The sequence below is a fragment of the Myodes glareolus genome, chromosome 5, assembly GCF_982192425.1.
Source record: "Myodes glareolus chromosome 5, mMyoGla1.1, whole genome shotgun sequence".
NCBI lineage: Eukaryota > Metazoa > Chordata > Mammalia > Rodentia > Cricetidae > Myodes > Myodes glareolus.
In genome coordinates this window covers 68914168-68927723 of record NC_142030.1, presented here as the reverse complement: position 1 = coordinate 68927723, position 13556 = coordinate 68914168, and the positions used below count along the sequence as shown (strand labels likewise).

The 13556-nt window shown below is 36.2% G+C and overlaps 1 protein-coding gene across 2 annotated transcripts in view; it reads right to left on the bottom strand.

Moving 5' to 3' along the window:
• The window catches only part of Xpr1 (xenotropic and polytropic retrovirus receptor 1), a 150805-nt gene that overhangs the window by 74274 nt on the left and 62975 nt on the right, over window positions 1-13556 (bottom strand). The window lies entirely within an intron of this gene.

Below are 13556 nucleotides of genomic sequence, written 5' to 3'. Positions count from 1 at the left end.
TGACATGTCTTTCTGTTGACAAGATCTACTCTGTGCGTTTTGTGCTAGACCTACCAACTGTTAAATATACTAGAAATGCTGAAGAAAAGTGGCTTCAGGGACTTTAAGAACCATGTGAGATTTGCCTAGACACTTCCCAGATCTTAACCAAAATATAGAAACATTCTATTTCTGGACCTAGGGTAACTTAATTTGAGATGTATAGAAAAAGAATAGGCCCCTTTCCATCCCCCAGATCCTAGACTCCGAGTGCAAACCCAGAAACCCTTAAATATTCCACCTGTGTAAGAATAAATGAAATGGTATTTCCCTAAGAAATATAACACACACACAAATTCATAGCACTAGAAATACTTTAAAGAGAGACAAACAGCTTAAATAGTCTTTAAAAGCTTGTCGAATCTGAACACTGAGCTGGCTCAGAGAGTGGAGGTGCTGGTCATCAAGCCTGATAATTCCTGCAGTACAAACAGTGGAAAGAGAGAACAGATTCCTTCAAGTTGTCCACAGGATAGCAAATGTGCCCCCCACAAATAAATAAGTATAATTAAATAACTTTTTAAAAAGGTTATCAAACCTATTCATTTAATTTGAACAACATAGTTGCAAAACAAATTAATATTGATTATTTATTATTTGTAAAAATTTATTTCTATATACCCACTATTCTATTTCATATGCTTTAAATCTAAGCATACAATGCAGAGTGTTGTATTGATTCTTCAGAAATACAGGGATGACTTTATGTTTCTCATGTAAACGTAGCAATTAAGATATAACAAAGGCTACAGCTACTACTCAAGGCCACTGAGAATTATTTTTTTTCAAAGCATAAAGCAGGCCCCAGCGCTTTTAAGGAAGCTGACCCTGGGTTAAGAAAACTCCATGGTAACAGAAGCTGTGCTTAGAATAGCATCTAACTCCAGCTAATTAAAAATAAGAACAATAAATTAATTTCCTACATTCTTCATTTTAATTTTATTCCCTATTGTTAAGAAAGAAACCCCAAAAGCAAAAAAGGCTTGGTTATATTTGCTTTGCTTCTCTATTAACAATAATAAGACAAAGTAGCAAAGTCCAGCAATTTAGTTTAAATATGGCTTCTATTCTTTAAAATAATTGTAATACACATTAAGGTTTATATAGAAGCTACATATTCAAAAACATCAACATCAAATATTGCAAAAGACTTGGAAACAAAAACATCCATTTATGAATTAACTGTGAACAACTTTCTTATTTCAAAGACTATTTCATCTAAATCACCAGCAGTCTGTTATCTCTATTCATATATAACGCAAATGTCACAAATCTTAACGGAATACAGTAGGGTTACAGCAACACAGGGGAGTGATATCTGAGGGTAAAGAGGAGAAACCATAAATAACAACAGCAAGGGTAGCTGTGCAGAAATTAATGAAAGGTGGTGGTTTTGTCCTGTCAGATTTCAAAGACCTGACACACACAGGAACTACAGAAGCACACTACTGGTAGAAGATCAGAAAACAACAGAGAGGACAACTCAAAATAAACTTGCATATAAAAGAGTGTATTATAAAAAGAAGTCTCTCTTAAACACTATGCAAATACAGAGACCATGAATAAATAGTTAACAAGTCTACAAAATGAAGTATCTCACTTTAAGAGATGCCATAAGTGCAGTTAACAGAGAAGCAGGCACTAGGAAAATTTATATGTGCAGTATTTAATAAAAAATTCATATTCCAAATTTATTTTGGGGCTGGTGAAATGGCTCATCACTTAAAAGAGCACTTGAGTTCAGATCCCCAGATCCCAGCAAAATTTATCTTTGAAAATGATTATAAGCCATTACTAAATGATTTTTAATTTCTTAATAAAAGGAGCCAATTAAAGCAATTAAAGCAAAATAATAACTGGCCAAAAAAAGAAATTGAAAGGAGGTTCAACATCAAGATCTCAAATAAATTCAAGATTTAAAATATAAAATGAAATTTCAACATCAGATTGGAAGCAATTTTAAAATAGTGATATCATTTTGGCAGTAAGGGTAAACCAACACTCTTACTCCCTGTCGGTATCTATGTGAATCTGCAGTCTTCCTAGGAAGACAGTTTGGCAGTAGTTATCAAAATGTTCAGTATGCTCAATCCCACACGTAGGAACATGCTCTAAAGGAATCTACATAAAATAATGTATTTGCATGGATTTCACACATCATTATTTTAATAAGGAAAAAGAAAACAAATTAGTCCAGTAGTTACACTACAGCAATCATTTTCATTTTTAAAAGTATACATTTTTGTTTGTTTTTGTTTTTTTTGTTTTTTTTTTTTTTGGTGGCACATCCTAAGGGGTCAGTTGTGTCCAGATTAAGCTCAGTATCTGCTCTCCAGCCACTGACCATCAGAAACTCATTGCAGTCAATGATGAACACAAGCTTGGTACTGTCTATGAAAAGTGAATGGCCACAGAAGTAGTTGTTGATGTTCTGGGTGAAGAAAGAGTTGTGGAGTCCAAATCAATGGAAAAAACACAGTTCCCAGGAAATAGGGTTTCTTGACCCACAGCAGAGTATGCCTGTTGTTGAATCAGGGGCACTTTTGTAAAAGACCAAGGAGAATTGAAAGGAAGAAGCACAAGTCTATTTATGGATGTCAATCTGAATGCTTTTTTGTTGTTGTTGTTGTTGTTGTTGTTGTTTGAGACAAGGTTTCTCTGTGTAGCCCTGGCTGTGCTGGTTTATAAAAAAAGGAGATAAGGATATTCCTTGACTGACAGCTACTACTCTGCTCTGGTGGATGGATCCCCCAAAAGCCTGAAGAATCTGAAAACTTTTCAGTCTCTCTAAAGATGATATCCTCCAAAATGCTTTCTGAAAGCCCTTAAACAAAAAAGGTATGGAGTACAAGACCAAGGCACCCATGATTCATCATCTTGTTACTCCACATGTCCTGAAACTCGAATCTAATGTATTGCTCGGAAGAAAAAAATGAACTAAGGAAAACAAAGAAGAGGCTAAAGAATATGCTAAACTTTTGGCCAAGAGAATGAAGAATGCCAAAGAAAAATGCCAGAACAGACTGCCAAGAGACTTTGGCTGTGTCTTCTCCGAGAACTTCAAATTCTGAGTCCAGTCAAAAATAAATCTCTAAATTGGGTGGTGGCGGTGACGCCTTTGATCCCAGGCAGAGGCTGGGTTAATTTAAGTAATAAGAGCTAGTGGGACAAACATAAACTAAGGCCAAATTTACATAATTAATAACTCTCCATGCCATTACTTGAGAGCTGGCTGACTGGACAGAGAAAGGCTAGCTACAGTCAAACATGCCCCAAACTCAATAATTAGTCACAAAAAAGACTAAGCTTAATGCAAAGAGAGCTAGCATGAAAAAGCGCAAATCTTGGTAAGGTACATCAACATCTTCTGTTGATTAGCATTAACAGGAAAAAAACTGAAGTGCACAAAAAACTGAGAGCTGATGAAGAATGACTCAGAGACTTGCTGTAGAGATCCCTTTGATCTGGATTAAGCAGTCAATTACGCTAACATAGTCTGATTTTGTCATTCTATAACTGTCTTATACCTACTTCACATTTGTGAACAACAATTTCTCATCCAGCCTGCCATGCTTCTTAAGGGTATCAATCAAAGCAAACAGTTACCACTGTGCAGAAATCACCATCAAGGGCTTTACAACCACTCTCAGGAATATTTTAATTTTATACCAAAGAGGTCATTTAATCTCTAGTGCAGTATCTGGGTTAGACAGATCAACACCATACCCCTCAAAACTAAATTTAAAGCTTCTATTAATTCCATTTCATTTCTGGTGTTTCATCAAATATCTTGATATTCTTCTATAAAGAATACTCCTAATTTCCAGCTTTGAGAGATACCTAGGCTAGAACTATGCCTCCTTTATTTTTAAAAGTCCTATGTCAAATATATTATCTTATATAATGTAATCCATATATTATGTTTGAAATGTATAAATGTTGAAATTATATTAACATGAGGACAATTTATTTTTGTAATGATTTATTAAAGTTAAATGTCAACAATTGGCTGGGTAGTAAGTAGTAGAGCACATCTTTAATCCTAGCACTCAGGAGACAGAGGCAGGTAGATTTCCGAGTTTGGGGCCAACCTGGTCTACAGATTGAGTTCCAGAACACCCAGGGCTACACAGAAAAACTTTCTCTCAAAAACAAAAAACAAAAAAGTCCACAATTGATGATGAATAGCTCAATGGACAAAGCTACATAAGCCTGTGGACTGGAGTTTGGATCCCCAAAGTCCAAGAAAAAGCTGGGTAAGTAAGGCTACTGTTTACTATCATAGCACATAGGAGATAGAAAAAGGGGATCCCTAGGGCAAGCTGGCTACCTAGACTAGCTGGAATTGGTGAGGACAATTTGAAGGAGTTGGTTCTGTCCACACATCACAACTCAGACATCAGGGTTGGTTGGCAGTGAGCATCTTTATCTGCTGAGCCATCTCGCTTCCCACCTACTGTGATTCTTTTTTTTTTTCTCTCAGGGATGGGAAATCTGCCTTCTAGAGTGTATCTAGAGAACTTTTGGTTGTCATAACTGACTTAACAGGGTACTACAAATCTAATGGGTACAGACCAAGTACACTGTCAAAATGTCTTCCAATGCCCAGCAAACCTTCCCTGTCCCTGACCCTCCCAAATAATATCCCCAAATGTTAAAGTACAGGCTGAAAAACTTTGCTTTAAAGCAAAGAAGTTTTACTAAACTAACAAGGGGACTCAGGATATTGTTTCCCAATGTTACACATAACAGTGCAATCCTGAGAAAATCTTCAGGTTCAGTATTCTGGAGAACACTCCTTCTGGAGACATTAACTTGAATATCACCATGACTACCTTTCTGTATTCTACAGGCAATGACTTCCTAGCTTACCCTACTTATGAGAAAACTTAAATAAAATTCAACATGAGACTAGATCAAAAATAGGAGTATTTGGTATTACTGATTTTATGCTTTTGAGAAAACTAGTTGGAGTTTTTAAGAGTGTGAAATTTATAAATGGAAATAATTAACTTGAAATTCTATTTTTTCCCCAGATACTACACTATATCCACAGATGGGAGGATAAATTATAAAAAGCATATCGCAAATAAGATTCCAAAGATAAAAATGTTACTCTGAAATCACTGGTGTAGTGAAAATGGGAACAGACTGGGAGTCATTCATTCAACAATACTAAGTCCCTCCTACACATCAAGCAATATGGCAGGAATAGCAAGAGTGATGAGCAGAATTCATTAATTCCACACTCAGAGATTACAGCCTACCTACAAAAATATGTCAATCAAATAATGGCACAAAAGTATAAACATTAATATAAAAGTACAAAGCATAAAGCTAACAAAAACCCCAGGAGTGAGACCATGTCAAGCCTAAAAGGACGTGGAAAAGAAATGTGTGAGTCTCTAGAGATGTGTCCTTTAAGAAGGAAGATGAAGATTAAGCAGTCACTCACTAAAGAAGCAGTAATGGTCCAAGCAGAAGAACAGCATATAACAAAATGCTGAAGGAAGGAATAAAGTAAATCTGAGAGACTGGAGTTTGTAAGGATAACAAGGGAACAATGGTGACTATTAAAGATAGAGACAAGCAAGGTCTAGCCAGTAGGGACCCAAGAAGATGAACCTTCTTTATGAGACAGCGGGTTCTTGCAGAGGATACTAAGCAGAGGGCAGTTATCAGCAGATATGCTTTCTAAATGAGGGGTAGAGGGGATTAACTAGGCACAGACAGAAAACATGAGAGACCACAGTAGCATGGATGAGGGAGAGGATAAGAGGTAGAGAGATCCAGATGATGGATCTGGTGGGCTGGAACTAAAGAGCAGGGTGTGTTGTCAATGGACCTCTTCATCTGTTCCTTTTCTCAATGCATCCCCATTGAATAAGTTCTTTCTCTGCTTCATATTAAAAAAGAAATTCAAGAGCTGCTTTAGAGGTAAAAATCAATAGTTTTCATGACCGGTTTTGCTGCCTACTGCCTGTATGAATTTGATGTTTCTCTACATTCTCTCTTTAAAAGAGAAGACATTTGAATAAGCAATTAAAAAATTCTCTCTTATCTAAAAATTTTGTGCTCAAAATTGTAGAAGAAGCGGTGGGCCGCTTCCTGCCGCCCGCCTCCCGCTAGCTTTACCCCTGAAATAATTACAAGGAAACTGTATTCTTTTAAACACTGCTTGGCCCATTATCTGTAGCCTCTTATTAGCTAACTCTTATATATTGATCTAACCCATTTCTAATAATCTGTGTAGCACCATGAGGTGGTGGCTTACCAGGAGAATTCTAACCTGCAGCTGTCTCAGAGAGGAGAGTCATGGCGACTGCCTCATTGCCTTCTTCCTCCCAGCATTCTGTTCTGTCTACTCTGCCTATCCAAGCTGCCATCCTATCAAAAGCCAAGGCAGTTTCTTTATTAACCAATGAAAGTAACACATAGACAGTTAACCCTCCTCCATCACTCCATAATTAAAATGGCTAATTTGTACAAAATGATTTTGAATCCAGCCTGTCTTCTGTGGTCCTAAACAGAAGCCTCTGATGCAAGTTTGTCTTTGAGGTTTTATCACACAAAGTTTTAATCAAATGTGGTTTTAAAATATTCTTGGCAGAATACAGACCAAAAAGTTTTTGAACTATATTTATAATATGTAACAGATGAAATTAATCTCATTTTTAGTAGCTCTAATACAATCTAAAGTATTAACTGTGGCACTGAATATTTGCCTAATATCTGCTAAACAAAGAACTCTAACATGAAAATAACTGACATATAAATTTAAATAGGGCATCATTCAAGATTAAAATGAGCTGGACAGCTAGTGACTTTCAGAAGTGTTTTGCTCTTATAACCCCTAAAACAATTCTGAATAACTATCTTACATATTTTGAAGTTAAGACAAAGGGTTTTAAAACACTTAAGTAGTTAAAACAATGTAATTTCTGATAGGTTGTGATTAAAATGACACTGAGAAAATGCATAATGAAATTCAAATGCCAGAGTCATTTCATCACTACTACCAAAATTCACTATTATTCACTTTAAAACTCATAAATAAAGGACTAGAGACACAGGTCAGCAGTACAATGCTTGCCAAGCAAGCCTCAGGCTTTGGGTTCAATACTCAAGAATGCATGAAAACCAAAAGCATTTGGCAAACACATAAAAACAAAATTCTTTGCTGGCTGCTGGTGGTGCACACCTTGCAGATGAATCTCTGAGGTGGAGACCAGCCTGGTTTACAGAGAGAGTATCAGGGCAGCCACAGCTGATAGAGAAACTCTGTCTCAAAACAAACAAACAAAACCAAAGCACAAGATCTTTAAGAGCTGACATGTTTGTTTATATTACTATGTTTTCTTCTTGAACATATTTTTATTTTTTTAGATCACAAAATTTACGTTTAAGTCATTTATTGAACACAGCACTATTATTTCCTGGGGATTAAATATTCATATGAATTAAAATTTAAATACCAAAACTTTTCTAACTATCATGCTTTAAATATTAAAAATTGCCCTGCATTGAAATTTCACTACAATTATTAGAATGCACTATATCAAAACATCAATATTTATAAGTATTAAAGATAAAATGGCATCACTGAAGACTTGAAAATAAATTTCATATTTAAAGGGATGGAGAACCTCCTCCAAACTAGTTCATATATTCTTTGATAGATAATATCCTGTTACTAGAAAGATAAATATATTACTTGCAAGAGTAATGGATATTAAATTGCCATCACATTATGAACAGTGTGGAAGAATATCATCTATCCCATTTTAGAAATTTTATGCTTGTGAGAAACTTTGTATACAAATAATTACAACAGGCGTTCCTCTCCCCAAAAATGTTGACTATGTGCCAAGCACTAACCTGGTGTGGGAGGTCCTTCTGTCTATGTGTTGCTTTTATTAGTCAATGAATAAAGAAACTGCCTTGGCCTGTTGATAGGGCAGAACTTAGTAGGCAGAGAAAACTGGACTGAATGCTGGGAGGAAGAAGGTAGAGTCAGAGAGACACCATGGAGCCGCTGCCAGAGACAGAAGTGCTGAAACTCTGCTAGTAGGCCACAACCTCATAGTGATATACAGATTAATAGAAACGGGTTTAATTAATATGTAAGAGTTAGCCAATAAGAAACTAGAGCTAATGGGCCAAGCAGTGATTTAATTAATACAGTTTCTCTGTGATTATTTTGGGTCTAAGCTAGCCGGGTGGCCAGGAACCAAAAAGCAACCCTCCAAAATGCACTAACCTGCTGACCAAGAAAACAAATTCAGTCCCTGTACTTTGAGAGAAAACAGTCACTCAGTTAGTAATCGGAAGAACCTTGCAATAATAAAAAGGAAAGCGCAGGCTGTGAGGACACATGCCAACAGGCACTAATCCACTAAGAGTTCAAGCAAGCCATGCAGAGGAAATGACACTGCAGGTGTGGTATGAAGGAGAAGTTGAAGGATGTGGATAGGAAGAAGCAAGAGAAATGAGACCAGGGCAGACTAATAATACAGTCTGAAGCATTTTTAGCAGTCATTATGAATAATAAAAGGCAAAGAGACATTTCAGGATCACAAAGGGACTCAATACCTTGAGGACCCCTCATAATACACTACACCTGGTGCTGTGCCCACTAAAAATTCAAATGCTGAAGCTCTAAACCTCAATATGTTATTCAGAAGTGGGACCTTTAGACGTAATAAGGTTCAGATAAGATAAAAAAGGTGAAACTCATACAAGAAAAAGAATAAAGATCAGGATCACTCTCTGCTAGCACAAACCATGGACATGCCATGTGATGACATAACCAGGAAGAGAAACTTCACTAGAACCTGACAATTTCTGGCACCCTGACCTTGGACCTCCAGCCTCCAAAACTATGACAAATAAATGAATGTTGTTTAAGCTAGAGAGTCCATGATCATTTGTTTCAGTAACCTGAGATAAGCTTCCATCTCATTAAATGTGTAACTAAGAAAGAACAAGGGAAATTTTCAGGAGTTAAAACATATAGGAAAAAAAAAAAACCCTGGAAGTTTACTGAGCACTGAAACAAAGGGTTAAACACTAAAGGTGACTTACAGACATGCTGGCTGGTGAAATAACAAAACTATCCAAATTAAATAGTATTTACATATAAATAGTCATTAGTTTAAAACTCCACATAATCATTTGACTTCAAACACAGGTATAGCTATGCTTTGCTGTAGATAACCTGATGTGCTTTCTCTGAAGGTGCTTCGTGGACCACACCATTAGAAGCACCAAGTGGAGATTTTTTTTTTTTAACTTTCTTGCTGCTCACATTAATTTATTCCTTCCAATCTGTATGCTACCATATGTACCCTTCAGTAAATCCTCATTTTACTTGGTCATTCAACTTGTTTATAATGAAAGAACACACGTTATTGACACACCTGAATATACATAAGCCTTGAATCCATGGGTCTCTGTCATCAAGTAAATCAGTTTGTGCATACAGAATTTCAAACTAAAAGCTTGTCTATGTTCAGGCAACCTATATCAAAGGCACAAGACTATATAGTCCTTGGCTTCCAGATTCTTTCTAGATTCTTTCTAGAATAAGTGTGTGAACACTTATTCCTATTTGATAAGGCCTAAGACAGACCATAGTTGTACCAATCAAGATTATCCTTAATTTGAGATTAGAAGATACTTAATCCTATTTTTGCTTTGCAAATCTCAAGTGAATGAAATGTGAAACAGAAGGGCAGGCTCTATGTATGCAGGCTGTAACTTCTCACCTTCACTGGCTCTTTCATAGGAAAATTAGATCTTTTGCTTATTATTTAAGAAGCACCAGAGTAAGAAAATAGATAATAAGATATGAAGCATTAATATTTCTACAAAGCAAAAGAATGGAAGTTCTTTAGAAAAAGATAAACCTATGCAAATTGAATTTTAAAAAACAAAATCAAAGATACTTTCAAAATGTAATTCTTCATCAGTGATTCCTAGATGGACTATAAGGGAACTTTTCTGAAACTAGATGTAAAACAATGTATACCCCACATATTGTCTATATTTTTCTTGAAATGTTTACAAATCATTTCTTTCCTCTGGAAAGTTAGGCCCCACTGCTTCAGCACGCGAAATCTCCAAGAGAAGGAGAAGCAGCATCGATTCGCTGGCCCACTGTGCCTGGAACTAGTGCATACCAGCAGACCAGAGGGAGCACACACATTCAGCTCACTGATCAGTAGAGAAATGCACTCTCCTCAGATTATGGACATCTCCAGTAGCAACACTTTATGAGAACACCTGAGAGACAGATGCAGTTCTTGAATTCAAAGTCAGCTTGTGAATAGCTGAGTTCTGGGCCAGCTCCAGTTACACAGTGAGAACTTTTATCAAAAAAAGTTAAATACGTACTTAAAATATGACCAAATAATCCCATTCCTGAGTATCTAAGGAATACAATTAGTTCACATAAACAAATGAATGTCTAAGATGGCCTTATTTACAACCACTGGAAACTTGAAAACAACTCAAATATCCTTCAGCAGGTAAATGGCTCACAATGGGATACTTTGACAATAAAGAGATGAGTTATTGGTATAAGCTCACACACAAACCTCAAAGGCACAAAGCTGTACAAAAGGTGAAAGAAGCAAAGAGCTACATTGTATTTTTCCACTCAGATGTTATTCTCAAAAGGACAAAACTACAGAGATGAAAAATCTTAGTGGTTGGTGGGATTGTATACTGTGTGTGACTACAAAGGAACTTCTGCGTCTTGATGTGGAAATAATAGCAATCACTTCTACATAAGTTAAAATCCATAAACTATAAGAAATAAAAGCTCAATTCTAATGTATGTTTACTTAAAAATATAAAATCTTAAAAGTCAATCAATTACAATATCAATGTATGTGATTATTATTTCCAGATTCTATTTTCTAACCCCCCCAAAAGTGTATGTGTGGGGGTGAAACAAAAAGGGGAAAGTTTAAGTCAAATAATTTGCTTTACAAAATGTTTTACTGGGTATAGATAATTCAAATATTCCTCTGCCTTACCAGCTTACAGGTGTATTAACTCCAGTGTTTACTGCTTATTGCCTTTAACACACATAATGCCTTATTATCTCCCCTTTGCTCTCTAGATGTCTCACAGCATTCCTAAGTTTTTCATATTCTGTTCCCATTAGGTTTATGTCTGGTTCCTATAAAGTCACTGAAGGAAAGTGCTTCCCCATCACTAGTAGGTCACTCCCAAAGCATCAAGCCTTTAAAGGATTCCTTTATTTCTAAACATTAATGCCATGCTAGGGTCCTGCAGAAAAGGACAGATGCTTTCCTACTGGAATTGTTTCACATCTTCAGTGTGCCATGTTCACAACTCTAGATCCTGGGATATGTTTTTCTTCATCATAAAAAACTTCCCAGCTATCTCTAGCTAATTTATCCTCCAAATGTCAGCTAAAACACATATGCCTTAAGACTTTCTCTAATTCTCATACATTAAATGAAATTCTGTCATATTCTATTAACACTCTATTTCCAAGCCAAGCGTACTGTAAACTCAGCCCTCAGGAGGTAGAGGCAAGTGGATCGTTATGAATTTGAGGCCAGCCTAGCTGACAGAGATCAAGGACAACCAGGGCTACAAAAAGAAATTCTATCTCAAAAAAAAAACAATGAAAATCAACTATATTCCTTCTTCAAGAAAGATGTGTTTATAAGTTCACTACTGAACTCAGAGAGATAGCTCAGTGAGTAAAAGTGCTTGTCACATAAGCTTGACAATAAAACCATTTCCACAAAGTTTGTCCTCTAATCACACATGTGTGATGGCACAAACAGGACCCCCATCCCACCACAATGCACATATACAGTAATTTAAAATATGACCCTAAGCCCGGGTGTGGTGTCACATGCCTGGGAAACTAGCACTGAGGAGACAGAGTTTACAAGTTTCAACTTAGCCTAGTCTCCAAAGTGAGTTTCAAACAGACCTGAGATTTCTGAAAGGAAGGAAGGAAGGAAGGAAGGAAGGAAGGAAGGAAGGAAGGAAGGAAGGAAGGAAGGAAAGAAAGGAAGGAAGAAAGAAAAGTCACCAATAGGTTTTAGGTTTTAAGCTCTAATGAAGACAGGGCAAGTGTCCGTGTTGTCCATTTCCAGATCCTTGTGTTTCCTGTAGTATGAGCACTTATGACTGGCCGCAATGTAACTGGAAAAGTAATGAGTTCTAGAGAAGAAAAAATAAAGCCATGTGACCATATCCATCCTGGAAATAATTAAAAATTTCATGTAAAAGATGGGAACTGGAATTAGATAACCTTTAGAATCCTTTGCAATATTTTTATTATAATAAAGATTTTTAACATTTCAAATACTTAAGATTTGATGGTGGTACATAATAAAACTTCTAAACAAAATCCATCATTTATTCTTATTTAAAAAGTCTGTTTTTAAAACTGCAGTGCTTCAAAGTTATTAAAAGTATTAATTAAGTTAGGCAGTGGTGGCATATGTCTTTAATTCCAGCACTCAGGAGGCAGAGGAAGGCAGATCTCTATGAGTTTGAGGCCTGCCTGGTCTAAAAAGTGAGTTCTAGGACTGCCAGGACTATAGAGAAAACCCTGTCTTGAAAAACCTAAATAAATAAATAAGTAAGTAAGTAAATAAATAAATAAAATGGAAGGAAGGAAGAAAGGAAGGAAGAAAAAAGCATTAATTATGGTGGGGTGGAGAAATGGCTCAGCAGTTAAGAATACTGATTGTTCTTCCAAAGGACCCAGGTTCAATACTCAGCACACATGGCAGCTCACAACTGTCTGTAACTCCAAGATCTGACACCTTTACACAGACATACATGCAGGTTAAACACCAATGTAAATAAAACAAAAATTTAAAGAAGCATTAATTATATTATCAATGAAAGAAATGAAGAATTCAAGCTAAGAGAGTGCTACACAAGTCAGATGTTACCATTAGATCTAGCTATAAAATATTAAATGTACGGATCATAAACAAATCAGTCATTCCCTATATAGTAAGGTTTTGGTTAGTGATAGACCACATACACCACATTAGATCCTTACAATTATAGTGAACCTAAAAAGCTATCAGCTATTGAACAATTATAGTGAACCTGAAAAACTTTCAGCTAGTGACAATGAAGGCAACATAACACCCTGGTACATCACATTATTTATGTTTGAGGTAGTGTTGATATAAACAAACTGCCTATATTATATGTGAAGATACAGAACACAATCGTGCACAGTGTACAGTAACTGAGGGCCATCTATAAATGTTACTGGTTTATGTATTTATCACATTATACCTTTTCTCATGATTTGAGTGGACTCCTACTTATAAAAGCTTACTGTAAAACAGTAAGCTATGCTAGGCCACCAGCAGCCTTACAAATCTTGTATTTCCCTCATTTCCCCCAGTGTTATATGTACCTCTGTGAGTACACACACTGTTCATGTGTCACATGTTATCAGAGTTCCTCGGGTGTCAGTCCTTCCCTTTGTCTTCTCC